This window comes from Lontra canadensis, unplaced genomic scaffold (genome assembly GCF_010015895.1).
Source record: "Lontra canadensis isolate GAN:19392208 unplaced genomic scaffold, GSC_riverotter_1.0 scaffold58, whole genome shotgun sequence".
Lineage (NCBI taxonomy): Eukaryota > Metazoa > Chordata > Mammalia > Carnivora > Mustelidae > Lontra > Lontra canadensis.
In genome coordinates this window covers 10,166,477-10,191,267 of record NW_022631052.1, presented here as the reverse complement: position 1 = coordinate 10,191,267, position 24,791 = coordinate 10,166,477, and the positions used below count along the sequence as shown (strand labels likewise).

Below are 24,791 nucleotides of genomic sequence, written 5' to 3'. Positions count from 1 at the left end.
GCAACACACACCTGTGTGCATGTGTGTGCGTGCACGTGCATGTGTGTGCGGGTGTGTGTGGGCTGCCTCTGGGGGAATCAACCCAGAATCCGTATCTCCTCTTGGGGAGAGGAGCTGGGACAAGACTGAAACTCAGGCTTGGACCCTTTCGTACCCGTATTGTTTGTCGTAGGTCATTTTATGACTACGTTAGGAACCCCTAGGTGTAGACCCCAAAGAACCAAACACAGCTGCGCGCAGAAGCTTGTCTGTGGAAGCTCACAGCCGCTCTGGTCCCCGCAGCCCCACAGCAGGAGCAGCTCAACCGGACGGGAGAGCTCGTCCAGCTGGCTGTGATGTGGCCAGAGAAAGAAGGACATGCCGCCCTCTGCTGCGACACGGGGACCCTGCCAGACACCGTGCTCAGACACGGAAGGCCGCGGGCACACGCCCGTTTCTATGGAATGCCTGGAACTGGCGCACCCACAGACACCAAAGCGGGTTGGCCTTGGCCAGGGACGAGGGGGAGCGGGGGCGCACAGTGATAATGGGTGCGGGTCTGTCTTTGGGGCCAAAGGAAGTGTCCTGGAGCCAGAGAGCGCAGGGGCGCCGTGTATCTTCGCTAAACACACTGAATTGTACACCTTGAAGGGGTGAGCGTGGGGCCTGCTGATTGTGTCTCAGTAAGACAGGAACCGAGGAGCCATCCTCGGGATGGACAGAGAGGCTGCGGTGGCCTGGCCCCCGGCCCGCAGCCCTCCCTCCGCATCTGTCCGTCTGTGCTTGCTCCTCTGCCACCTGCCTCCCCATCTCCATGTCGACGGGGGATGGAAACCACAGTGTTTGACTTCAGTTATGCTACCCACTCGTTTGGAACTTCTGCTTTCAACCCGGGCCAGCCTGAGACATACAGACGTCTGGGCAAGCTAGTAATCTGGCTCCCCATCAAACCGGTATTCTTTAAGTGTTTGTTTGACATTTATTTAGTGAGGATGAGAAGAGACCGATATCCTATTAATAGAAGTTGCATAGAGAAACAGATTCGCTTACTAATTCACGTCCACTGACTGCGACCAGTCAGGGATGCGCGAAGTTTTCAGGAAAGTGCTTCTGGCTCCTCTGAAAGGTGGGTTTTCTTTCTTCCTTTTTTTCCCCACCTCCCCCTGGCCGTCTCCCAGATGGTTCAAGAGGCGTGGTGAAGATTTAGGTTGGAAACGTAAAGGAGAGGACCTGAGTAGGGTCAGGAGGCCGTACTGTGTCACTGAGATGCGCACAGAGGATAGGACTTAAGTGTCCTCCCCCCTCCCCCCTCCGAAAAAGGGTGGCTCTGTGAGGTGACAGATGTGGTCGTTAAGGCGATGGTGGGAATTCTCCCCAGCGGGTCGAACATCGCCGTTTTGTCGACTCTATCTCAGTAAAACTGGGGAGAAAAACTTAAAGGCGTCACGTGTTTTCTTCTCATTCCTGGTCATCAGCAACAAACACACCACCTGGCCTCATTCGGTTCCTGAACCCTCCCACCCTCCCACCCCTCCCAGACCATAAGGACAGATGCACGTGGAAGGTGCCTGCAGTAGCTCTCAGCCACGGCTTGTGTCTTATCGTGATTTCTCCCCTCCCCTCAGAGATGGGCTGATGGGCTTTTCGCCTTCCATGTGCAGGGTCCCAGGAGGAAACATGCCTCACCTGGCAGTGTCTTCCAGTTTCATTCCAGTGACTTGTGCCCCACTCCCCACTCCCAACCTCCCCAGGTCCCTAGAGCTTCCCCGAGCAGCCTCCTCCCTCCTTGAGCAGAGCCTGCATTCCCTTTTCGGACTTGAAATGCTTTTTTTGGTCAGTAAAATGATTTCCCCACGGTGCACCTCGCTGTAAGGAGTGCGCATTTTTCTTTCGCAGCCCCCGCCGATCTCATTCTGCTGGGCTGAGTCACAGTTGACCTTCTCACCCACCAGAGGCGTCACGGTGGAGTGGAGAGGGCCCGGCCTTCAGAAGCCGGCTTGCCACCGACTGGCGTGTTACCATGGTGAACCCCCTTCCCTCCCCGCGGGCTTCCTTACCTCTGAAACAGGGGGAGACGTACACTGACCTCACACTGGGTTTAGAGGTTTTGTGGTGGAAGCAAAGAAACAAGACGGAGAAACCACAGGGAGGGAGGGAGGGCGAGTGTGTGTGTGTGTGTGTGTGTGTGTGTGTGTGTGTGTGTCAAGCTGGGGAATTCGCTGGACCGTTGGGGGAGAGAAGCTGGAGCCCCCTTTTCCCCCCGCCTGCCCAGCTGGGGACCCAGGACCCCTGAGACATTTTGCAGGTTGTGGGCCGAGCGCGTATATGGGGGTGCGGCCGGGGATGGGCGGAGATGCAGCCTCCAATCCTGCAGGCCTGGCCCGAAGCGGACTTGGCAGAACCGGCCGTGGCTCCTCCGGGAGTGTGGGCCGGCACTGCGGAGGGTGGGCGTGTGAAAAGCTGGTCTCCACTGCTCGCAGCCACACCTCCCACTGCTGTGCCGTCCCCAGTTAGATTCTCTCCCTCCTCTGAACTCTCGCTGCCTGTGCCCTCATTCGGCACTTAACCACTCCTGCTGTCCCAAGCCTGCACGGAATGCCCCTCGCTTTGCTTTTGCCTCTGTCAGGATGGCAGACAGTGACAGCCTTGCGGACCTGGGCTGGTGTCCCTGGAGCCACCGGTGCCTGGCTTCAGCCCTTGGCAGGGGCCTCTCTGGAGCTGAGAATTGGTTCCTAGAGAACCATGACTTCTATGGCCTCTGGAGCTGGCGGGGGTGGGGGTGGGGCTGTCTTCTGGTCATGGTCAGGGGAAAGCCTACCCCTTGCTGCTGCCAGCTACTTGGGCTCTGTGTGGGGTCAGGCAAGTGCGTCAGAAAAATGAGAAGTGTGTTGAGCTGCAGATGTGGGCCCTGGTGGGAACCCCGGGTTGGGAGGCGGCTCCAGCTGTGCCTGTGAATTTGCTGATGTCTTGGAGGCTGATTGCACCCAGGACGCCCCAGAAATCCATTTCTCCACCTTTTCTGTCGTGTTGTGTTTGTCTCTGGTCTCCGGATATCTGGCAGAGGTGGGTCTCCAGTTACACGCCGCCCAGCTGCAGGGACTTGCATCGCCCCATGACGCTGCTTATGTCCCCGCCCTGGGCATCAGGATGCTCCCGGCTGGTGGCCAAGAGGTCTAGGCTGCTGTTCCCTGCTTCTCTTCCGTTGGCCACCCCCTCTGCAGCCTGGGGTCCTGCCATCCCAGAGACTGATAGGTGAACAATATCGGGGTTGGGGCTGAGAGCTCTGGGCCGGGCAAGTCCTGCACGCTGGGGGTATGGGTCCTGGTTCTCTTCTGAAGCAGAGGGAGCCCGGGGCAGCACTGGGTGCATCAGCCTCTGGGACCACATCCTAGATCGGGTCCCTCTGTGGAGAGCAGACTCCTTCAGCCTCCCTGTCCTCTCCCCTTGGCACAGCTAGATTTCCGGGTCTCTGGCATTGCTCAGGAGGAAGCCGGGCCCTGTGGGTTTCCCGGCTGGGTTGCCCTGAGTGACTGGAACAGCTGGTGTCTCACGTCCTCCCCCACTGGGTTCTCCCTGCAGGATGCTGACACGTGAGTCCTGGTCGCCGACACCCTTCCGTGTGCCTAGCGAGTCATCCCTCCTCCTGCATCAGGACATCGAGGGAGCCTTCTCCCACGGACCCACAGGTAAGGACCGCCCACTGGCTTTGGGGTCTGGGGGTGCAGGGGCTCTCCTGCTGTTTCCTCTCCCTTAAGCATCTGACTTTATCTGATTAATGGGGTAGATTGTACGAATCGATCCCGCTTCTTGCAAATATTGATTGTTCGTCACTAAGTAGGTAGGACTGATGTTCTGTCTGTGGTTCCTTTAGATTCCGGAAACGAAACACCCCATTTGGGAGGCCCTTGTGACTCTGCTGTACTGTGTGCCCTGAGGGACCTCTCTTCTCTTGGAGCCCCTGGCCCACTCTGGGGTCCCCACTCCCAGGAAACAGGGCTCCTAGGCCTTGGCAGAGGGCAGGGGCTGGGTGCTGCCTCGCCGCCTTCCCCACAAGCGGTAGTCAGTGACACGGACTGGGTGAGAAACTGAGCGGGGGGCGGGCCATGGCGTGTCTGAGGCCCTCCACGGAGTCAGCGGTGGCCTTGGCGGGCCTCCCAGTGCGTAGCTCTTCCCCTCCTGCCCTGGGTCCCCCTGGGCATCTTGTCCATCACATCCCATTTCCTGTCCCTGGGTTTCCGGCACAGGCCTCACCCTGTCCCCTTCTTGTCCTGCCAAGGCCTTTGGTGGGTAGAACAGGTAAAGTGGTGTTGCCTTTTCTTGTTCTAAACCCCAAGGCACCCCTCTCCCTGAGCGCTGATCAGCTAGTTGGAAATCTGGGGACAAGGAGAACGGATGTCCCATCTGGAGAGACTAACCTGACAGGGTGAAGAGGCTGGGGGGTGGGTAATGCCAGTGTCCCTCCCTGAACACTCTGTGCGCACCAGCTCCACTAAGCCCACAGCATCCGAGGATCCCATGTCACACAAGGAAGCTGAGGCTCAGAGGTGGCAAGTGTCTGCTTCAAGGTCGCACAGATAGTTGGGGCGGGCTTGGGACTGGACCCCAAGTTTAGACCCTAGAGCACACGGCATGTTTTTCCAAATATGGCAGGGGCTTCCCTGAAGGATGGGGTCCAGGCTCTACCCTTCCTCGCCTTCTGGCCCAGGTAAGCCCCTTGTGGCCTCTGGGCCTCTGGTCCTCGCTGGGGAGCAGGGCACGGCAGACAAGACCTCCGCCGAGCGCCCCCCTCGCTCCTGTGTTTCTGTGTTGGCACCACAGGCTGTGTGCGTTGTAATTGCTCATTCTTTTTAGTTGCTGTGAAAAGGCCTGCAAGTGTGAAGAGGAGAGAGTCCTCTGTTGTCTTTTTGTTTTGTTGTCTTGTTTTAATTCACTCTCCGAGAGTCTCAGAGCCTCAGCAGCTGGGGGTGGCGGGGGGAGGGTTGGCGGGGACCGCAGGCCTGCTCCTGAGCCTCCCCGAGGGCGCCTGAGGGCGGCCTGGCCGAGGGGCCTCATGAGCCCTGTTCTGCCCACGAAGCCCAAGTTCTGACGACAGCGCCTCGCTTCCTGTTGCCTTCCCCCCCAGAAGGCAGTTCTTTCCCTTCCGAGTAGCTGCGTCCCCCAGTTCTGGGGTTTTAGAGATGGTGGCCTTGTGGCCCTCTTCTCTGGGGGCCCCCACTTTGCCCCAGGTGTGCTCGGGAATTCCTCTGCTTTTTTCATTTATCCCGTGAACATTTACCATGTCCTCAGGATAGACCAGGTACTGTTTTGGGGTTCCAGGCATGCAGCTGAGAAGAGAACAGACAGGAGTCCCGCCCGCGTGACATCATACCCTGCCACAGTCTCCCCTCTGTGCTTGGCAGAGAGGAAGATCACGGTTGCCCCCTACATGCCTCTGAGTTCCCTGTGGGAGTCTATGGCTGTGCCAGGCCTCAGGACCCCCAGGCCCCGGCTGGGACGCATTGGGAAGCGGGGAGGAGGCGGCCCCTCGCCAGCAGCTGGGAATATGAGGCCTCCTCATCTCTGCAGGGGGGAGAGGAAGGAAAGGGCTTAAGGAGCAGGGTCTATTTTTGGAGCTCCTTGCTGCAAAGGCACGGGAGCCCTTCCTTCCAGGAGGTGGGGGTGGGGTGGGCGCAGGCCAGGGGGCAGCTGGAGTGGTCTCGGTTCAGCCCGGCTGCGTTCCGCAACGGCTTGGCCTGGACACAGGGCAGTCCGCAGAGCAGGTCTGCCTGACAGAGGGGGTCCCGGCTGGGGAGCGTCTGTGCCCTCCGACACCCACCCAGCCCGGGTAGAAGTCGAAGATGTTTGCCGTCCTGAGCTGGGGCTCAGAGCTTCTGTCATTTGACGTTTTCCTCTGTGGGGAGGGTCTGCCGGCCCAGGCCTTGGGTCAGCACTTCCTTCCTGACTCCCCAGCTCTCGCTGGGAGGGGCGCTTCCTGCCATTGTCTCTGTGAGGCCTCAGCAAGGTCACTATCTCGAAGATGAGCGGATGCCTCTGACAGGACCTCAGCCCAGCAGCACCTACATACACTTCCGTCCCGCCCACACTTGCTGGCCTCCCGGCTTCCCCGAAGCTCAGGACAGAGGCCCATGGCAGGGCAGGGGCTCCTCTCCTTCATCTGCAGAAGCTTCCTTAATCCTGCCCGCAGGCACCCAGTCGCAGCAGCTCGGGGTTTAGGCCTGTGATGATCCGTGAATTCGGTAGCTGTAACCGGTGTGGGAGGCTGTGCCCATGTGCAGGGAGAGGCCAGAGCTTGTGGTCGGGAGGGGGGCCTCCTAGACCCTGTGTCGTATCCTGCACCCAGAATGCCACTCGCTTCCTGCATTCCTTTGCTGTGCCCCTGCCGTGTTTGGGAGAGAGCTGGGTGCTCTCTGGGGGATGTGAGTTCCCCTCCTGTGCCCTGCCTGGCTTCCCTCGGCTGTTTTTTTTTTCTCATGTGGGGCCCTTGCCACATGGCCAGTGCAGCCCTGGCCCTGGGCCGGCCCGGAGAGTGCTGTGGCCTCCCCATCCACGGACAGAACACCACACCGGATTCTGGTTCTCGGGCCTCTCTGTTCCTCGGCGTGCCGGGAGCCTCTAGGTGCCCACTCCCTGGCTTTACCTCTTGACTCAGGTGCACTTCCCGAGGCCATACTTCTTTTCACCCAGGTGGCAGGAGTGCATTCCTCTGGCTTTGTTTCTGGTCCGGGCTCCCAGTCACCTGTTGAAGTTTGCACAGGAACACCACGGCTCTCAGGGAGCCTGGCCTGAGTGCAGTCTGCTCACGCACTCCGGGATCGGCAGGGCCAGGGTGAGAAGATGCCTTAGTTTCCTTGAGGCTACGCGAGGCCAGTGGCTGGGTCTCACCCACCCTTATCCCAGCTGGGGCTCTGCCCAGAGGCCCTCGGCACTGGTAGCCCCTCTTCTAGCTGCCTCCTGCTCCCCCTTCCCCCACCTCGGCCTCCGGGCTGTTCTGAGCATGAGCTGGCTGCTGGAGTCTCTTGTACTTCCCCACAGTGAGGGGTCCTGTGCCTTCACCGATGTTGTGTTGATAATCCCATCTTGCCCGGCAAGGAGGCACCTGGTGGCATTTCCTTATGAGCTGACCCTCAGCCCTCCCAGGACCAGGTCCGGTCAGTGTTCTCTGGGTCATTTCCTTGCTTTGTTCCTGCACACGCTTCCTGAGCGGCAAACCTGCCTAGAGCAATCACTTTGATTCCTGGAGACGGTGTCCAGAGCTGGGGATTCTCAGAAGAACTCCTGAGATGATGCCATTCAAGCTGGAGGTTGTAAACGGCCCCAGACTGTACGTTTTAGCAGCATGATCTGACCCGCAGGTGCTCAGAATGTGTTCATTCTGTGTATTGCAGTAAATGTATTCACTCAGCAGTTAGCAAGTACCCACTGTTCTGGGAGCTGGGTATAAAGGACTGATACAACACTGAAAATCCTGTCTCTCTTGGGCTTATAGTCTAGTGTGGATAGACACACAATAAACAAAGACTGTCAGATGGAGATTAATGCTAAATAAATAAGCAGGCCTCTCAAGTTGGGACAGTTAAGCAAATGCCTGAAGGAAGCCAAGGAGAGAGCCAGGAGCTTATCCCGAGGAGTATTCAGGCAGGAGACAGCCTGTGCAAAGGCCCTGCTGCAGGAGCTTGTCCAGGAAGTTCTAGAAACTGGAGGGAAGGAGGGAGGAGACAGGTAGCAGGGGAAGGGGCTGGAGAAGTAATGAAATCCCACACCCAGCAGGGCCCTGCAAGTCTTATTGAGACTCTGACTTTGACCCCAAGTAGGAAGTGGTGATACGGAGGAGTTCAAGCAGAGGAGGGCCAGGATCCCACTGAGCTTTAGAAGGCTGGTTTCTGGCTACTATGCTGAGAATGGACTGGGTGGGGTGGAGGGAGGAAGCGGGGAGACCAACAGGGAGACCGTTGTCATGGCCTGAGGTGTTGGACGCTGGGCCAGCGTAGTGGTGGGGGAGGCAGTGAGGGAGGTGGGCTCCAGTCTTACATGTCTTAAACGTAGAGCCTAAAGGGATCGCTGAGGAACCAGGCGATCCCGGTTGTGTGGGCTTGTAGAGAACAGGTTCTCACAGACTTGGAAGGACTTAGGAGGTCAGCATTTTCACTTAACCTGTGGGGAGACGAGCCCCAGTAAAGGAAGTTATTGCCCAAAGTCACACGGCAAACTCGTGTGACTCAGGCTTCCAGCCCCAAGTCCAGTGTTTTTGTAGCTGATCTGCCGGACGGCTCTGGGCAGGGGGCATGCAGGGGTGCGACGGCTCAGGGAAGAAGGGCTGGCCCCAGACAGTGCAGCTGAGCGTGGGGTCCTGGCAGATTCCACTGGCGAGCAGGAATTTGGGGCTTCCTAAGCGAATGGTTCTGGGCGCACTGGGCTGCCTTCTGTGTTTTCTGGGCTGGCATTTTGACCTCAGTTGGGCAGGGGTCTTGATGGCCTTGTTTGAGCTCTGGGGCAGGTCAGCCAATGCTCCGATGCATTTTATTGAAGACCTTTTTGGGCTTTACCAAGTGCCAAACCAGAGCTAAGATGTGGTTCTCTTGAGGAGCTCATATCTGAGGGGAGACAGACTAGTGAACCCGGAAGCCCCCGTGATGGTGGGGAGCTGTCCACGCACAGGGGATCCAAGGTCAGGCCCCGAGCAGCCTCTGCAACCTCCAAGATACCCTGGTGAACCCAAGCCAGAAGCCGTCCACACCCCACGGGGGTCTGGTTAATTCCCCGATTCATCTCTTAGAACAAACGGGGCCGGGAGGGTGGGCGGGGGCTGGGATCTCATGGCCCACGGCTGTCACCTAGAACAGATTGTGCTTTAAATGTGAGGACCCAGCTGCACCCTGACCTTGGTTGTACTCACTGGGGGGCAACCTTACACTTCAACGCCGCGACTTCTGCGTGCTTCTTTGTGAGCGGGGAATGGGCTGCTGACATTTTTTTTTTTTTTTTTGTTTTCCAATCTTCTTTTGACAACCTTTTTTACCCCCTTTTCCTCCTTATAAAAAAAAAATCCCTGTCAAGTCCCAGCTCTGCATGGGACGATCTGGGTGTCTTTTTTTTTTTTTTTTTGTAAGATTTTATTTATTTATTAGACAGAGAGAGAGAACACAAGCACAGGGAGCCACAGAGGGAGAGGGAGAATCAGACCCTACGCCGAGCAGGGAGCCCGATGCGGGGCTCCATCCCAGGACCCTGGGATTATGACCTGAGCCCAAGGCAGATGGTTATCGGACTGAGCCACCCAGACACCCCTGGGTCTCGTCTTTAGATTCCTTAGCACAAAGATTGCCTGGGGAAGGCGAAGAGAGATTTCCCTTTAGCTTTCCTTGGAGAATCTGAATCTATTAAGGCCAAAGGGGGGAGATCTAGTTTGATTTTTCTTTCCGCCTTTTCACTTGACCTGTCCCCATCGTAATGAATCTACCAATGAGGAATGACAACTTGGAAATTGCTTCCTACGATTGATTTACGGCCGTCTCCAGAGATGGTTCTCACGGCCACGGGCTCCGGTCAGTGTCCTGGGACCACAGGTGACCGTGGGGCAGGGCTAACAAGAACACAGTGCCCAGAGGTGGGAGATCTGGCTGGACGCCGAAGAGAGGCAGAAGGCCCCGTGGGCTGGGTGTGCGGCAGCGTCTGTCCTTTCGTTGGCATCTTCCTCGGAGGCCAGAGGAGGGGCAGGACGGCGAGGAGACCCACGCACTTGCTCTCAAGTCCCTGCCTTCCCCGTCGTGGGCTGTGGCCTGACGTGGTATGCCGTGCGAGCTCCCCGCAGTCCTGCTGTGCTTCCCACCATTGGACCCTTCTCCCGCACAGGTGGGGCTGGGTGCGGTTTCCACACATTGCTGGTGGGATTCGGGGTTCACGGCTCCCCTCTGGGCTCCGTCTCCCCCATGAAAGTGGGTTTGTTGGCCCGTTCTCACCCAGCAGCTTTCTGGGAGGTGGGTTCCCAGATGGGAGGCGCAGCCTGAAGTTGGGCCATCACTTAACTAACATGTATTAAGCACCTTCTGTATGCCTGAGCTGTGCTGTGCACCAGAGGTAAACATAAAGCCCAGCTGTGCTTCGAGGGGCTTGGAATGGCCACGCCTCCCCTCTTCCCTTCAGTGGGGCAGAGCCTCCTTTGGGTCTCCTCCACGTTACACATACTTTCGGGAGACACGGTATGCTCACTCCCCAGTCCTTTACTGTGAATAAGCGTATGGAAATGGAACCGAGCTGGGCATCTGAGCAGGAGGGACAGCTCTTCCATCGCAGGTCACCCCAGGGCCAGCCCGCCCCACGCTCCACTCCTGCCTCTAAGGGACTTCTGAGGTCAGGGGCAGGTTTTCTTCAACCACTAAGGCATCTCGCAGAGACGGCCTAGATGAGGAAAGACTGAGCAGAGGAGAGCAAAGGAGGAAACCAGCGTGGAACACCTCTGGAGGTGCCTGGCACGCAGTAGGGGCTCAGTGAAAGAGCACCCCTTGCCCAACGCAAGCAGTCAGAGCTGGCCACAGGTCCCAGGGTTTGTGGCTGCCTGGCAACAGTGGCAGTGCCCCACGTCGCCGGAGCTCTCTGAGCCACGTCTGTGTGGGGCTCGGGGCTCGCCAGCAAGTGGTTCCTTCTGTCTCCGAGGACAGGAAAGGCTTCTGGAAGTGGGGACCCCGGAGCTATGGAGACAGAGTTTGAAGGGGAGTGTTTGAGGATGCACTTGTCCCAGGAGAGGTGGCCCGAGTCCTCCTCCTCCTTGGCCTGTGCTGTGCTGGCCCCTGAGTCCCATGTCTGACACAGTAAGCTGGGGACATGCCTGGCTTGGAGAGGTGGCCAGCTGGCGGAATGCCACCTCGTGGTGACCAGGGCTGCCCAGCCTGCCCCTCCCGTAGCCAGCCAGGACTCCCCCTGCTCCCTCTCCCCCAGTGCCCCGGGCTTGTACAGCGTGGTGATTCTTTAGCGACTTGACTGACCCATAATTTATGTAGCATGAGACTCACCCACTGGAAGTGTACAACTTAATGATACGTCCTGTCTTCCCAGACTTGTGCAACCGTCAGAAGACTTTAGAACATTTTTGTCCCTCTGAAAAGAAACCTGTAACCCTTCGCTGTCACTCCCCTCCCACACCTCCAGCAGCCCCTGACGTGCTTCCTGTCCCTGTGGGTTCACCTGCTCTGGGTGTTTCCTGTCATGGGCTCAGACCCCGTGTGACCTTCAGTGACCGGCTGCTCTCACGCTGTCATGATTTCAGGGCTCATGCAGGTTGGGGCAGGTGTCTGGGCTGTCACTGTTCTTTAGTGTCTGGATCGGCGCGTGTTGTTAGTTCACTCATCCGTCGAATGGACATCTAACTACTTTTCCTCCCACAACTGGGGGTTTTTTGGCGGTCATGAATAAGACCCCTGGGAATGTTCATGTACAGGTTTTTGTGCGGGCTTCTGTTTCATTCCTCCGGAGTATGTGCCTACGAGTGGAATTGCTGGGTCCTAGGGTAACTCTTTCCATCTCTAACATTTTGAGGAATTGCCCCACTTTTCCAAAGTGGCTGTTTTTTTTTTTTTTTTTTTTAAATAATGATAGACATGGAGAGTCGGGTAGTGTGGTGGTTAATGCAGACTCCGGAGCCCAAAGGTTCAGCTCCCGGCTGGGAGATGGGGCAGGTCCCTTCACCTGTCTGAGACTCAGCTTTCCCATCTGTAAGATGGGGACAGTATTAGGGCCCACTGCACGTGGCCATGGGAAGTTGCCTAGTGACTTTGGTACAGTGCTCAGGAAGGGCTGTGTCTCTGTTAGCTGTTATTTTTCCCTAGACTTTGAGTGCTGGGCACACAGTAGGTGCTCTGTCTGGGATGTTTTTAAGGATATAGTATTTGCATTTCAGGGTACCTCCTTTTGTCTTCTGATCATCCCTGGGGAAATCCCCCCTCGGCTGTCAGTGTCTTGTACCCTGGGGATCTCATGTTTCTTCACCGGGAAGGCTGGCATAGGGCAGGTGGGCCCAGGAACAGCTTCAGCTCCAAGAGGCATTCAGCCCTGGCACACAGGGAGCCCTTGGAGCCAGGACTGCAGACTCAGGAGTGCTTTGGGCAATTCAGAAGCTGCAGGGCTTGGGAGACAAGACTCAACCCCATAATGGTAGCCCTGCCCCTCTCTGCACCCTGTCTCCTGTTCTGTGATCAGCCAAGAGGAAGGAGCCCAGATCTGCCCCAGGAGTACAACAGAGAGCCAGCCCTATGCTTGGAGGCATCCTCAGAAGCTTCCCCCGGGCCCCAGGCACAGAGATGGGTCTGCTCCCTCCCTTGGCTGGAGCCCTGGCAGGCAGAGCGGCAGCTCCCCAGCCCGGCAGCCCCAGCCCAGCACCTGCCCAGGCAGGAAGGCAGAGTCAGAGAGCACCTGGGCCTGTCGTTTGTCTTGATTGCTCCAGGGAGTTCCGTTCTTTAGAAAGTTTTTTTTTTTTGGGGGGGGGGGGGACAAAAGGGAATTAGGCCGTGCAGAAGTCCAGGCAACCCAGAGTCAAGACAAAACTTGGGTTTCAAGTCTGACTCCATCACCAAATGCGATGCTGTCTTGAGCAGGGGCTTGGCTTCTGGGAGGCTTCATGTCTTCATCTGCGGGAGGGACAGCGTGTGACATCGATCTGGGCCACTGACGGCAGTTAAACGGACTCCTGTGTAGGCGCTCCAAGGAGAGCACCTGGCACTCTGGGATCACCCCACAAATGGAGTTTGTGGGGAGGTGCTCCTGGGAAACGGCCCTGGGCTCCCCTGGAGAGACCCACAATGGGCCAGGGCTCCTGGGAGAGAGAGGAGGGTAGTCAGACAAAAGTCAGAACCAGGGTCTTAAGATCCAGGCAGGGAGGAGGTGTCAGGGACCGGCCAGTGTGTCTGCTAGAGGACACCCACTCAGGCCACAGATAGAGCCAATGAGTGTGTTCAATCCCATGTGCTCGAAGGCTCTGCTCCTGAGATCTATGATGGGACCCAGCACCCTGCTTGGCCTGACTCTCTCTCACCACCCTGACCTTGCCCTCCTGTGCCTGGGACTTCTCGCCATTCCCCAGACATACCACGCCCTTCGAGTACTAAAGCCGCTGGCTCGTGCTCTTCCCCATGCTCTAACATCTTCTCTCCTGGCAAACTCCTGAGCATCCTTCAAAGCCCAACCAAAATGCTCCCTCTCCTATGAAATCCTCCCCACCAGGCAGTCAGCGGGCACCTTCTCTCTGCTCCAGCCGCACTCTGCGCCCTTCCTCTGTTAATATGCCAGGTGCTCCAATGAGTGCCTGTCCCCCATGGGATGGGGGACACTTCTTCCTAGACACTGAAGCTGAGGAGCAGGGGCGGCCCACCAGTTCCCCTCAGGTGCCTGCTTCTTCTTCCCCGATCAGCCAGGTTGTCTTCGAGTCGTCCTCCCTTACAGGAGTAGGGGAGTTGGTCAGGCTTGCGGGAGACCGTGGGAGCCGTGCTCCAGTGTCCAGGTGTGGGGTGGGGTGGGGAGGACGGGAAGGCGTGTCCCTGCAACCTCGGTGTGTGGGTGACCTGCTTTTTAGGAGCATGTGTCCAGGAACCAGCAGAGCCCGCGGGCCCGCTCCCTTTGAGCCTCTGTTCTGTCTTGGAGCTGATTAACGTGCTGACGTCCGTCAGGAGATCGCCTCACTTCTGGTCTCCCGGCAGCCCCGCAGCTGCCATGCCTTGCTTTGGACTTGTCTGTTGCACTGCGAGAGAGCGCCAGCCGGGAGCGAGGGCTGATGCGGTTCCCGGGAGCCTAGCTTCAGCTGCCTTGCCGGCCCATCCAGCTGTTCCCAGTTGTCCACTGCCAAGCAGCAGATGTTGGGGGCGAGGTCAGCCCGGGAGCTGGGGACCTGCCCGTCATCTTCACGTGAATGTCTTCGAGGCTATTTCTGGCCTCGCCATTATCCCAACGGCTCCGGGGGATAAATATAGCCACGGATTGAAAAGCCCCAGTGGCAGGCAGGCAGGCGGTACATACTGGAGAGTGTGCGCAAGGGGTGCTCGGCTATAAATAAGCCTGCCAGAACACCTCCCCAGCCACGCCGCCACCAGCCGTGCGTGGAACGGCAGATTTCCTTGCCGAATCCCTCCCAGAGCCCACGTGTGCCTGGGGGCCCAGGCAGTAGGGGGGGGTGTGCAGGGCTGTCGGGACGTTGCACAGAAGGGCTGGCTGCTGGAAGTAGCGAGCTCCTCTGTACCACTCCCTAGAGTAGCTTATAAAGGGGAATGGCCAGTGGCCCCAGTGGGAATCCCGGGGACAGCCACAAGGAGGGAGGGACTGTGTGCTGTGCTAAGAACCGTGGCCCAGTTCAGCATCCTCAGCCTGCTCCATCTCCCTCCTCGAGGCCTGGCTCCTGTTGCAGAGTGGCCCGAGGATGAGGGCTGGGCCCAGGTGGTCCTGGGGCCTGGGCAGCCATGTGGCCTTCCCGAGCCTCATGCCTGCCTTCCCTTCTGCTTCCTCCCAGCCTGGATCCATTCCCCTGACAAGGGCACAGCTTGGTTTCTCTTCTGGTCCCCTGGTCCTCACTGCTCAGCGAAAGGAATGACACTCGTCCAGGCTGGAGTTGCCCAGGGGGTGGGGGGCTGGGGAGTCCAGATGCTCCCTGTCCCCTTCTCCTCCTCGCTCCCGCCTTCCTGCCCAGTTCCCAGTGCCTCCTCCTGTGCCAGGAGCAGGTCCCCGGGGCTGGCATTGAGTGAGGAGCAGTCCGCGTGCCCAAGAGACACTTCTCATGGACAAGGGTAGAATTTGGGAGGCTGGCAAGAGTCCTGTGAGCTCGCCGTGAATAAAATATTGTTTCTGTGCCATCGCCAAGCCCGGGAAGCGGCTTCCTGTGAGCCCACTCTCTCCTGCGGCCTCGGCGAACAAAGGCCGAGAGCTGGAGCAGGCAAGGCCAGCGCAGGGGGACGTCCCCTGTAGTGACCCCCGGCTCGTCAGTACCGCCCAGCGTGCATGCCGCCTGCAGATGAGCGGGCAGCTGCTGCGTGGGGGTGCTGCTGGTCCCGCGGCGGGGCGGGGGGGGCGGCAGCTGTGCCTCTGCCCCGTGGTTATTCCGGGGCGGGCGGCTTGCATGTGGATCCATCTTGAACCCCGAGTGTGGGCTGGGACCTGAGACGCATCAGGTCTGGCCCCCCCCCTCAGGAGCTCATCAGCCACTGCAGCGGACAGTCTGTATGTGCTTGTGGTGTTTGTGATACCTGCCTGTGGGGATGGGGTGGGGAGACCAGGGAGGAAGGTCTCAGGGGCACTGGGACTTGAGTTCACCCACCAGCCGGGGCAGGATTGGCATCAGCGGGAAGGGCCTTCCCTGCAGAGGGGGAACAGCCTGCTGGAAGGCTTGGAGGCAGGAGGAGGCACCATGGGTCCCACTGCGAGTTCGGTTAGCGGGGCAGGCCAGGCGGCCCCCAGGCGGAGGGAAGGAGCAGGGTGCATGGGGGGCCGTGGGCTGGCCAAGGAGCATGGATGTCCTCTTGAGAGCTGAGGGGGAGCGCACGCTCTGATGTGGGAATTAGAAGAGGCTTCCTTGGGCTTCACTTGGATGACAGGTCGGAGGCGGGGGGAGGAGGGAGCAGGCTGCTGGCAACGTCATGAAGTCTTGCCGTGTCGAGTGCATACCTGAAAGATTGTGTGTGTGTGTGTGTGTGTGTGTGTGTGTGTGTGTGTGTGTGTGTTTAACTGAGCCCTGAGAAACCAGGACCATGTGTGGGCGTGCATGCCTGAGAAAGTGGGATTTCTTGAAATGGCCCAGAGGGATGACTTTGTCCACCAGGCTTGGCCGCTGCCAGTAGCCTGGGTCTGGAGCCAAGATGACGGACTCCCACAGGGGTCAGCTCATGACCTGTGGGTTCTCTCTGACCCCAAGTCGGCTGGCTGTAAGGAGAGGATGGTGGGCGGCTCTCCGCACAACCCCCCCGCCCCCTGCCCGCTCCTTTTCCCTCCTCACCCTGGTGCAGAGTGAGTCCCAGCACCCCCAAAAAGAAGTGACTCTAAAAGTGATGTTTGACAGAAAGATAAACATGTTTGCTTAAGGCGGCCACAGGCTCCAGACGTTAATCTGGGCGTGTAAATATTTTCATGTGTTTACGATTCTGCGGGTGTATATTGATAGAAGAAAGGAGAGGTTGCAAGGCCCTGATCTCACCTTTGGGGACAGGCTGTGATGTTTGCTACCAAGTGCGAGAGCCAGAGTCCCCACGCTGCTCTGGAACCCCAGTGTCTGTGGGGCCTGAGAAGATCAGAGCCAGGAGGCTCCCAAGGCCACTCAAGGCCCATCCTTCGTTTTTCTGACAGGGCACGGAAGGAACCTTCTCTACTCAGCAACACTTCTTCTTCTTCTTCTTCTTCTTCTTTTTAAGATTTATTTATTTACTTGAGAGAGAGAGAGAGACCGAGCGGTGGGAGGGGCAGGGGAGAGAGAGAATGTCCAGCAGGCTCCAAGCTGAGCGCGGGGCCCGATGCAGGGCTCGATCCCACAACCTGTGATCACAACCTGAGCCGAAACCAAGAGTCAGATGCCCAACCGACTGAGCCACCCAGGTGCCCTCAGCCACACTTCCGATACCACACGTGTGGGTTTTCCACATAAGCCATTCTCCGATTACCTGCGGACACCCATGGGTGTCCCGGACGTCCGTTTGGTTCTGACACTTGCTGCCTGGAGCTGGCGCAGACCTCACAGGGGAAGGGCTCAGTCCCACAGCTGCCTTCCGTCTCAGGAGCTGATCTCGAGGGCTGGGGGCTGGGTTCCCCAGGCTTCTGTCCAACACGACTACGACGCTGGGGCTCCCACACATCCCTACCCCTGCCTCGGGTTGGATCGATTTGCTAGAATGGTTTGCAGAACTCAGGAAGCGTTCACTGGTGTTCGTTGGTTAGTTGTTGTTATAAAGGGTGCGATGAAGGATACAGAGGAGCAGCCGGATGCAGAGGTGGGTGAGGTGAGGTTCGGAAGGACCCCAAGTACAAGAGGGTCTGTCCCTGTGGATGTCGAAGAGTGCCACCCTCCCGGATGCCTGCGTCAACCTGGAGGCTCTCTGAACCCTCCTGGTCAGGGTTTTTAATGCACAAATGATTAAATCATTGCCACTGAGATGAGTTCCACTTCCAGCCCCTTCTCCCCTCCTCTGCCTCTAGCTCATTAGCACAGAAGACACTCTTATCACTCAGGACATCGCAAGGAGCTCTGTGCGTGGAAAAGGAAGCGAAGAGCAAATATGTATTTTTTAGGATATCACAAGATGATAGGGAAACTGATCCCTGAGAAGGCTGCGGGAGGGGACGTGGGTTCAGAGGCACCCGGGACTCGGGCAGAGCCTGGTCTTCCCCAGGGCCATACCCAGATCTGCTGGGTCCCCTCTGGGGTCTGTCCGGGCACCTGTAGAAGGTGTTTCTGGAAAGTCGAGAGCACTTGCTTGGCCCTCAGGGACGCCCCAGTGTGCTCCTATACCCTCTCTGTCCTGCCTTGCTCCCTGGCCTGCGGATGTCCAACCCTTGCTGGTGGACCTGGCTCAGCCTTTCTCCCTCACCTGCCTGCTGCTCCTCTGGCCTCCCGAGTCCAGCAGGACAGGCAGGCTATGCCCGGCTCGTGTGGTCTGCAAAGCAGGCTGGTGCCAGGTGGAGGTCCTGAGCCCTAGAGGCAATGGACTTGGGTTCTGCCCAGTGCTGTCACCCTCTGAGCCTTGTGAGTCTGACTCTGCAAAACGGGAATCATAAAGTGTCACCTCTTAGGGTCTGAGGGAGGATGAAATAAAATGAGTGGAGGCTGGCCAGCTTACACATGTTATGGCCCTACGTGCCCCTTTCACTGCGCATCGAAGGAGATGCTGGCCATCCCTCCATGCCGATGCAGAAGCAAGGCTCAGGGGCCCTGGGAGCGGCCTGACCAGCTCCTCTGTGCTCCTGGCCCCCACGTGCCCCTTCAGCTCCATTCCCCTGGCTGGTCACCCGAGCCGAGGTTACCCCCTTGAAATGTATGGTCAGCCCAGGTTGGCAAGGCCGAAATAAGACAAGGACTTCTAAAACTCCTGGCTGGGTAGAAAGCTTGCAACCCTATAATGCGGCAGAGGCAGCTGCCGGTGAAATCTGGCCTGTCTGACAGTTTCTGTTGTCCCCTTGACCCGACCCAAACTACACATCATCCCTGGCCCCCCTGAGGCCTCAGCCCCCAGCCTCTAGTGGCCTCCCACTCCAGTCCCATGCTTTGTCCTCGACTTTCTGGGGTCCGGCTCGGCCTCTGCCCAATCCAGTTTCCTCACTGTGGACCCTGGTCTTCTCTGGCCACTGTCCCTGGGCTCATGGGATTCTTGAACCCCCAGTGCTGGTGGGGATGGGGGCTGCTTGCCCAGGGTGTGTGGCCTTTGCCCGGAAGTAACACACAGTATTGGCTGTTCTCGCATCAAGTGTTGTCATTGCTGTCCCGTGGCTGCTGTTGTCTGAGCAGAGCTAAGAGCTTGCGGCGCCACCGTCTGTAGTCAGACCGTATCCAGCTGCAAACCAGCTGGAAGTTGATGCGTTATTGCCTTTGGCCTGGGCTGGGGCCAGGCGATTGAGGATGTGGAGTAGCACTTCTGTCCAGGGCCACCACCTGTCCTCTGGGTCCTGGGGGGTTGGGAGGAGCCGTGTTTTCCCTCCCAGCACTAGCTCTGGTAGGACCAGACCCTGAGCTATGGTTGCCCCCTGGAGAGGGCTGCAGAGTGGTGGGCAGGGGGCCAGGCTCAGGGGCAGAGGGAGCCTCCCCTTCAGAGCCTCAACCGGTTGTTTACAAAGTCTCACTTTGGGGGTGTCAACGTGGCTCAGTCTGTTGAGTGTCTGACTCTTGACTTCAGTTCAATCATGATTTTGGGGTCAGGGGTTTGAGCCCCAGGTCTTTTGGGGTCGGGGGTTCGAGTCCCAGCTCGGGCTCTGAGCTCAGCAAGGGGTCTGCTTGAGATTCTCTCCCTCTCCCTTTGCTCCTCCTCCCGCTCACGTTCTCTCTTTTTCAGATAAATAAATCTTAAAAAAAAAAAACAAAACAGAAACCAGCAGATTGTCTCGTTCTTGCGTAATAGCTTTATTGGGATTTCATTCACATCCCATACAGTTCATCCAGTAAAGTGTTAGACTCAGTGGTTTCCAGTACAGTTGACCCTTGAACAACAGAGGTGTGAACCGTCCTCTTATAGGTCGATTTTTCTCATAAATACAGGACAAGACTGTCCATGTACTTTTCCCTTTTTTTCTGATTTTCTTAATGATTTGTCTTTTCTCTGGCTTCCTTTATTGTAAAAATTCAGTATTTAATACATAGAACATGCCAAATGCCTGTTAATTGGCTTTCTGGTGTCAGTCAGGCTTCTGGTCCAGCCTGGCTGTTAGCAGTTACATTTCTAGAGTCAAAAGTCGTGCGTGGGTTTTTGACCTCTCCCTGGGGGCAGCGCCCAGCTCTGTGGGTCAAGGGTCAAGTGTATATTTGCAGGTGTCTGTGACCATTTCCCCCGTGAGTTTTAGAACATTTTCGTCACTCCTAGACGTCACTCCATGTTGGGGCCCGCACCCCAGTCCCCGGAAATCATTCATCTGTCCTCTGCGTCCGCGGGTTTGACCGTCCTGGTTATTTCATATTGATGGAATCGTACACTTGTGCGGCCCCTTGTGACCAGCTTCTTTCACTCAGCACCATGTTTTCAAGTTCATTTATGTGGTGGTGCGTGTTAGAGCTTCCTTCCTTCTTAAGGCTGAATGATTAGCCATTGTGTGGATGGACCCCATTTTGTCCTTCCGTGCATCTGCTGGTGACGAGTGCATGTTTGTTTAAGCTGGCTCCACGCCCAACACGGAGCCCAACACGGGGCTTGAACTCACCACCCTGAGATCAAGACCTGAGCTGAGATCAAGAGTCAGACGCTCAGCCGACCGAGCCACCCAGGCTCCCCTGATGAGTGCATTTTTTTAAAAAGTGACTTTTCTGTCTCAAGCCCAGTTCTAGGCTGCTGAGGGGATCAGGGGATAGTTGAGTAGAGAATGTGAACAACATAAACTGTGGCTTCCGAGAGGGGCTTTGGAGGGCAAAGGGTGTTCTTTCTGTGAGCAGCTGCTGCAGAGGGAGAAGAAAGAGTTAGGAGACCAGGACGGGGAGGGTCCATGTCAGGTGTCCTGGCGATTTTTCTTTCCTCTTCCCGTGAGACAGGGAGGTTCAAAGCCCTCCATCGAGGAAGGCACGGAGCCCCAGCCACGGCAGTGGTCTCTCTGAATGAGGCCTCAGTCCCGGGCGGTAGCTCTGGAGCGGGTATGTCCCAAGGCCCAGCTTTGAGGTGACATCTAAGGCCTCGGGGAGTCCGGAAGGAGCTCAGATGAGAGGCTGCCTGCCTGAGCACAACCCCGGGGATTAGGGGAGGGCCCTTGAGCATGTGTTTAATCTCGCTCTAATTGTCTCCGCTTTTCAAACAGCTTGAGGAGTAACCCCTGGCAGGCTGTGGTGTGGTAGGGCTTTCTGGAGAGTGGTGTCCTGTGCTGACAGGCCGCACGGCTCCCAGCCCTCCGCAGGCCACACCTGAGCTGTGGCAGGTACGTGGGTCCGGAGGGGGCAGGGGTGGGGGGTGTCGCGGGGAAGCTGCTGTGGCAGGTGCGTCCCACCTCACCCGCCCCGGAGTGTGCGCGCGGAACCCCAGCCGGGGCATTTCTCCACCGAACCACTTCCCTGCAGGGACCCCGCAGGTTCCAGAATGGAGCAAGAGGGCACGAAGGCACAGAGAAGCAGCTCCGTACTGGCTCCCGGTGGCAGACGCCCCAACGGAGGCTGGCATGCTTTATTTAATTTCACTCCCGTATCAGCCATGCACGACAGGGGTGACAGATGAGGACCTGTCTCAGTGGCGAGGTCTCAGAGCTTGTGAGTGGAGGGCGGCCGCTGCTGCTCTCCAAGGCCAGAATCTTCCGTATACCCGGGGGCGGGGGCTGGGGGCAGCCCCGGGAGGAGGCTGATCTCATGGCGAGTTCGGAGACTGGAGTTGGGGTCTCCAGGGCAGTACGTGGTGATGCTTCCTGGGTTTGGTAGCCAGACTCCCGTAGGCTCTGCGTGACGGCCTGCCTGGGTGTGGTGATGTCACTGTCCTTGAAAATATGTCAGCAGAGCTGACCTGTGTCTGGTTTCACAGTGGGCCTCAGACAGACGGTGACGCTGGCTTCTGTCTCCCCCCGCTGCCAGCTCATCCCCACCCAGGCCTGTGCAGGGGAAGGGGAACCAGCTTCGAGAACCATCGACCCCACGTGGAAAAGCTGGATTGATGGACGTAATAACTTTCCCCCCTGTCGGCAGTGGCGAGAACAAAACGGGCAGCACTTATAAGCCCCCGTCGAGTTTCACGGCAAGACAGAAGGCAGCTCTGGTGCTGTGTTTTTCACCTGTGTCCTCCCGGCCCCCGAGCGGCTGCTCCTGTGGTCACACCTCATGCGGGTGCTTCTGGAAGCCGGCCTTCTCCTGAAGTGGCTGCGGCAGGCGATCCTGCCGTGAAGTCAGGCACCTTGGAGCAGGCGAGGTGGCAGGACTGAGTGAGGAAACGCTCCTCGCTGTTTGTGCAAGGTGACCGGGGGCTGGTGGCCTAGCCCCCTTCTGCGAGGGAGTGACCACGGGAGCAGCCCGGGCCTTTGCTGCTTCGGTGAGCCTCCTCCCTCCTGGGTACCCACAGACACATCCTTAGCAGCTAGCGGTCAGCCCGTCCTCCCCGCTCCAACGAGTGGGGCAGGTGTGCCTGCAGGAAGGTCGAGTCTGACACGGGTTTGGTGACCTGTTAGAGCACACGCTGGCATTGACTGAGTGTGGCGGCCCCGCCTGGGGGCCTATGCTCAATGCTTCTCTCACATTATCTTATGTCCTCTTTGCAACACTCCCGTGAAGTCCGCACCGTTATTCGTCTTATTTCATAGACGCTGAAACACTGGGAGATGAGGGGACATGCCCAGGTGTCACCACCTGGCTTTGGACTCCCTTTGGATGTCACACTGTCCAGCGAGGGCCAGTGGGGGGCATTGGGGTCTCCGGGCAAGACAGAGGACCCGCCCGAGGTTCAGTTCTACATCTGTGGAATGAGGAGGGACTTGCTAGCCTCCCGGGTCTGCCGTGAGGATAGAAGGAGCTGGGTTGGGACTCGGGTTTGGAGCTCCCGAGGTGGCCTCCATGCTCCTACCTCCCACAGTCACAGTCCCTGCGCCACTCCCTCGGCCACACTCATGTCCCGGCAGGGCTGACCTACACGGCCCGTGGATGATGGGGAAGGGATGGAGTGTGATGGCCAGGACGCCACGTGGTTTATGCCGTTCTGTCTTGCGGGTCCCTCACTCTGGGAAGCCAGCTGCTGTGTCATGAGGACCGGCCAGCAGCTCCCTAGAGAGGTCTGGAGACATGATGAGGAATGGAGCCCCTTGCCCCAACCAGCACTAACTTCTGGGTCCTGCAAGTGAGTTCCCTCAGAAGGGGCCTGATGTCACTGCAGCCCTGCTCAGCATCGTGTCCGTGACCCCATGTGGGTCAGAGCCCCCCCAGCTGAGCCACTCTTAGATTCTTGATGCACAGACACAGGATGAAACTAGACACGTTTATTGTTTCAAACTGCGACGTTTGGGGGTAATCTGTTACAGTCCATAGACTAACACCGAGTGCCACGAATGCTGTTTCCCTTCTGTCGTTCCTCTGAGTCATCTGTGTTCATGGGGCCGATCTCGCTGTCTTTCCCCCGTTTGTTGGCTGTCCATCATAACTGCAGGTCTCGATGGCTGGCAGCAAGGCCTTTACCCAGAGCACGATGGGTTGTCACATCCAGAACCCGAAGGTCACGTCTGCTTTGGCGGAGGGTGGAAACTGCCATCTTTAGCCTGAGCTCAAGGGCGGGGAGGGAGGCGATGGGGGACTGGGAGGCGGAAGGACATGCAGCCTGTCCCATGCAGCAGTAGCTAATCCCGGGGTTTCTCTGGGTTTGTTTCCGTCAGTGTTTTTGATGAGGGTGAGGCAGAGATGTTCCAGAACTTCTCTGTGTGAGGACAGGAAGAAAGTGTGTGTCTTCTCTTTCTCCTCAACGTTCTTTGTCTTTCTCTGCCCTTGGCTCAGCTTCACAGGCCACCTGAGCCTAGAGTGACTCCCCTTTCCCCAGGCTGGTCTGCAGAGAGCCAGTGCTGGGCCCAATCGGAGAAATGAGGGCAGCCGCTGGTCTTCACAGGACGGGGCTTTGGACCAGCAGCGAGGATGGCAGAGGCTCCCTTAGGAAGCAGGCCAGGCATCGGAAGGCCAGGGCAAAGGCAGGGAAGGTGCAGAGCAGGCCCGGGTGCAGCTGGTCTCCTTCACGGGAGCCAGACTGGCTGGCTGGTCAGAAGAACTGCCCCCACCTGGTGGCAGCATGCACTTACAGCCTCTGTCAGTGATGTCCCCACTGCAGACCCAGAAAACACACATACACTGACCTTGCCCGCCAGTTTCAACACCGTGCGTTTCAGACCCATGACCTGATGTCTAGGGCCCCCAGGGGTGGGGTCGGTGGGAGTGGGGACAGTGTGACTACCTCGGGCCTGTCCAAGTTTGCACAAAGGGGGCCTCGCTGTTCCCTGCATGCTGCCTCCCTGAAGTCCCGGTGACTCCCACATCCTGAAGGACTGTCCCTTACTTCTCAGTCTCCAGACTTTAGGTGGCACGAGGAGAGAGACCGCTGTGTTCAGCTTGCTTTGGTCTGCTCGGTCCTGCTGAGTCCATATATGCCTTTAAGAAGCTCTTCTGCACACCTCTCATTGTCTAGTTAGTCCCCATCCATTCACTCAACAGAGCTTACTAACGAGTGTAAAACTTTGTATTGACGTGTAACAGACTTGCAGGAGATGTACAGACACAAAGTAACAAAGTACACTGCGATGGCTCTCTACAGTCTGCTCCCGGGCCAGGGAACAGGACACTCTCAGTCCCCGGACGCTCCCGCCACCCATCCACCAGCCACCTGCCCTCCCAAAGTCATCGGCAGTGATCGAGCACCACGCACGTGCCAGACATCGTGCTCAATACTGGTTATTCAGTGGTGAACCCACCAATGACATCCCTTCTTATGATACACTGTTCCTAAAAAAAAAAAAAAAAAGATAAAAAAAAAGATAAACTGTTTCTTGGTGCTCAGTGCCAGGAAGGGAAATTAAGGGACTAGAATAGAGAGAGAGGCTGAGGTGGTAGGGCTTTTAGATAGCATGATCAGAGAGGACCTCTGAACTTAGGAAACATGTCCTGTAACATCTGCGGAAGAGGGAATGACAGGTGCAAAGGCCCTGAGGTAGAAGTGTGCCTGGCAAGTTTGAGGAACAATGGGCAAGCCAGGGGGGCTGGAACTGAAGGAGAGAGAGGAGGTGCTAGGGGATAGAGAATCAGGGGCCCGGTCTTGGAGGACTTGGAGGTCATGGCAGAGACTCTGGTCTTGGTTTTAAGTGCAAAGGGAGTCATTGGAGGGTTTGAGGCAGAAGAGTGACCTATTCTTTTTACATTTTCCCGTTCTCACTTTGGCTACGCTGTGGAGCCTGGAGCAGCAGCAGGGAGACCAAATAGCAATTCAGTACTGCAGTTGCCTGGCCCAGCGGTCACTTGAGGTCTGCAGATAACACTTTCTTTTAGAAAGTGGTGTAGGGATGGGGACACGTGGATGGCTCAGTCAGTTAAGCATGAACTCTGAATCTCAGCTCAGGTCTTATCTCAGGGTCATGAGTTCAAGCTCTGCTTTGGGCTCCATGCCCAGGACCCCACTTAAAAAAAAAAAAAGAAGAAAAGAAAGTAGTGTAGAGGGAAGTGAATCTCCCTT

The 24,791-nt window shown here is 57.6% G+C and overlaps 1 protein-coding gene across 7 annotated transcripts in view; it reads left to right on the top strand.

Moving 5' to 3' along the window:
• PITPNM2 (phosphatidylinositol transfer protein membrane associated 2) overlaps positions 1 to 24,791 on the top strand; it is a 132,806-nt gene that overhangs the window by 27,414 nt on the left and 80,601 nt on the right. For 5 of the 7 annotated variants that reach the window (XR_004384867.1, XM_032876405.1, XM_032876406.1 and 2 more), the window contains exons 1-2: positions 3,116 to 3,231; positions 3,559 to 3,665. The gene's annotated coding sequence lies outside the window, so the exon portion shown is untranslated. Of the gene's footprint in view, positions 1 to 3,114; positions 3,232 to 3,558; positions 3,666 to 24,791 lie in introns of those variants that run through there. The other 2 variants (XM_032876408.1, XM_032876403.1) reach the window with 2 other exon arrangements.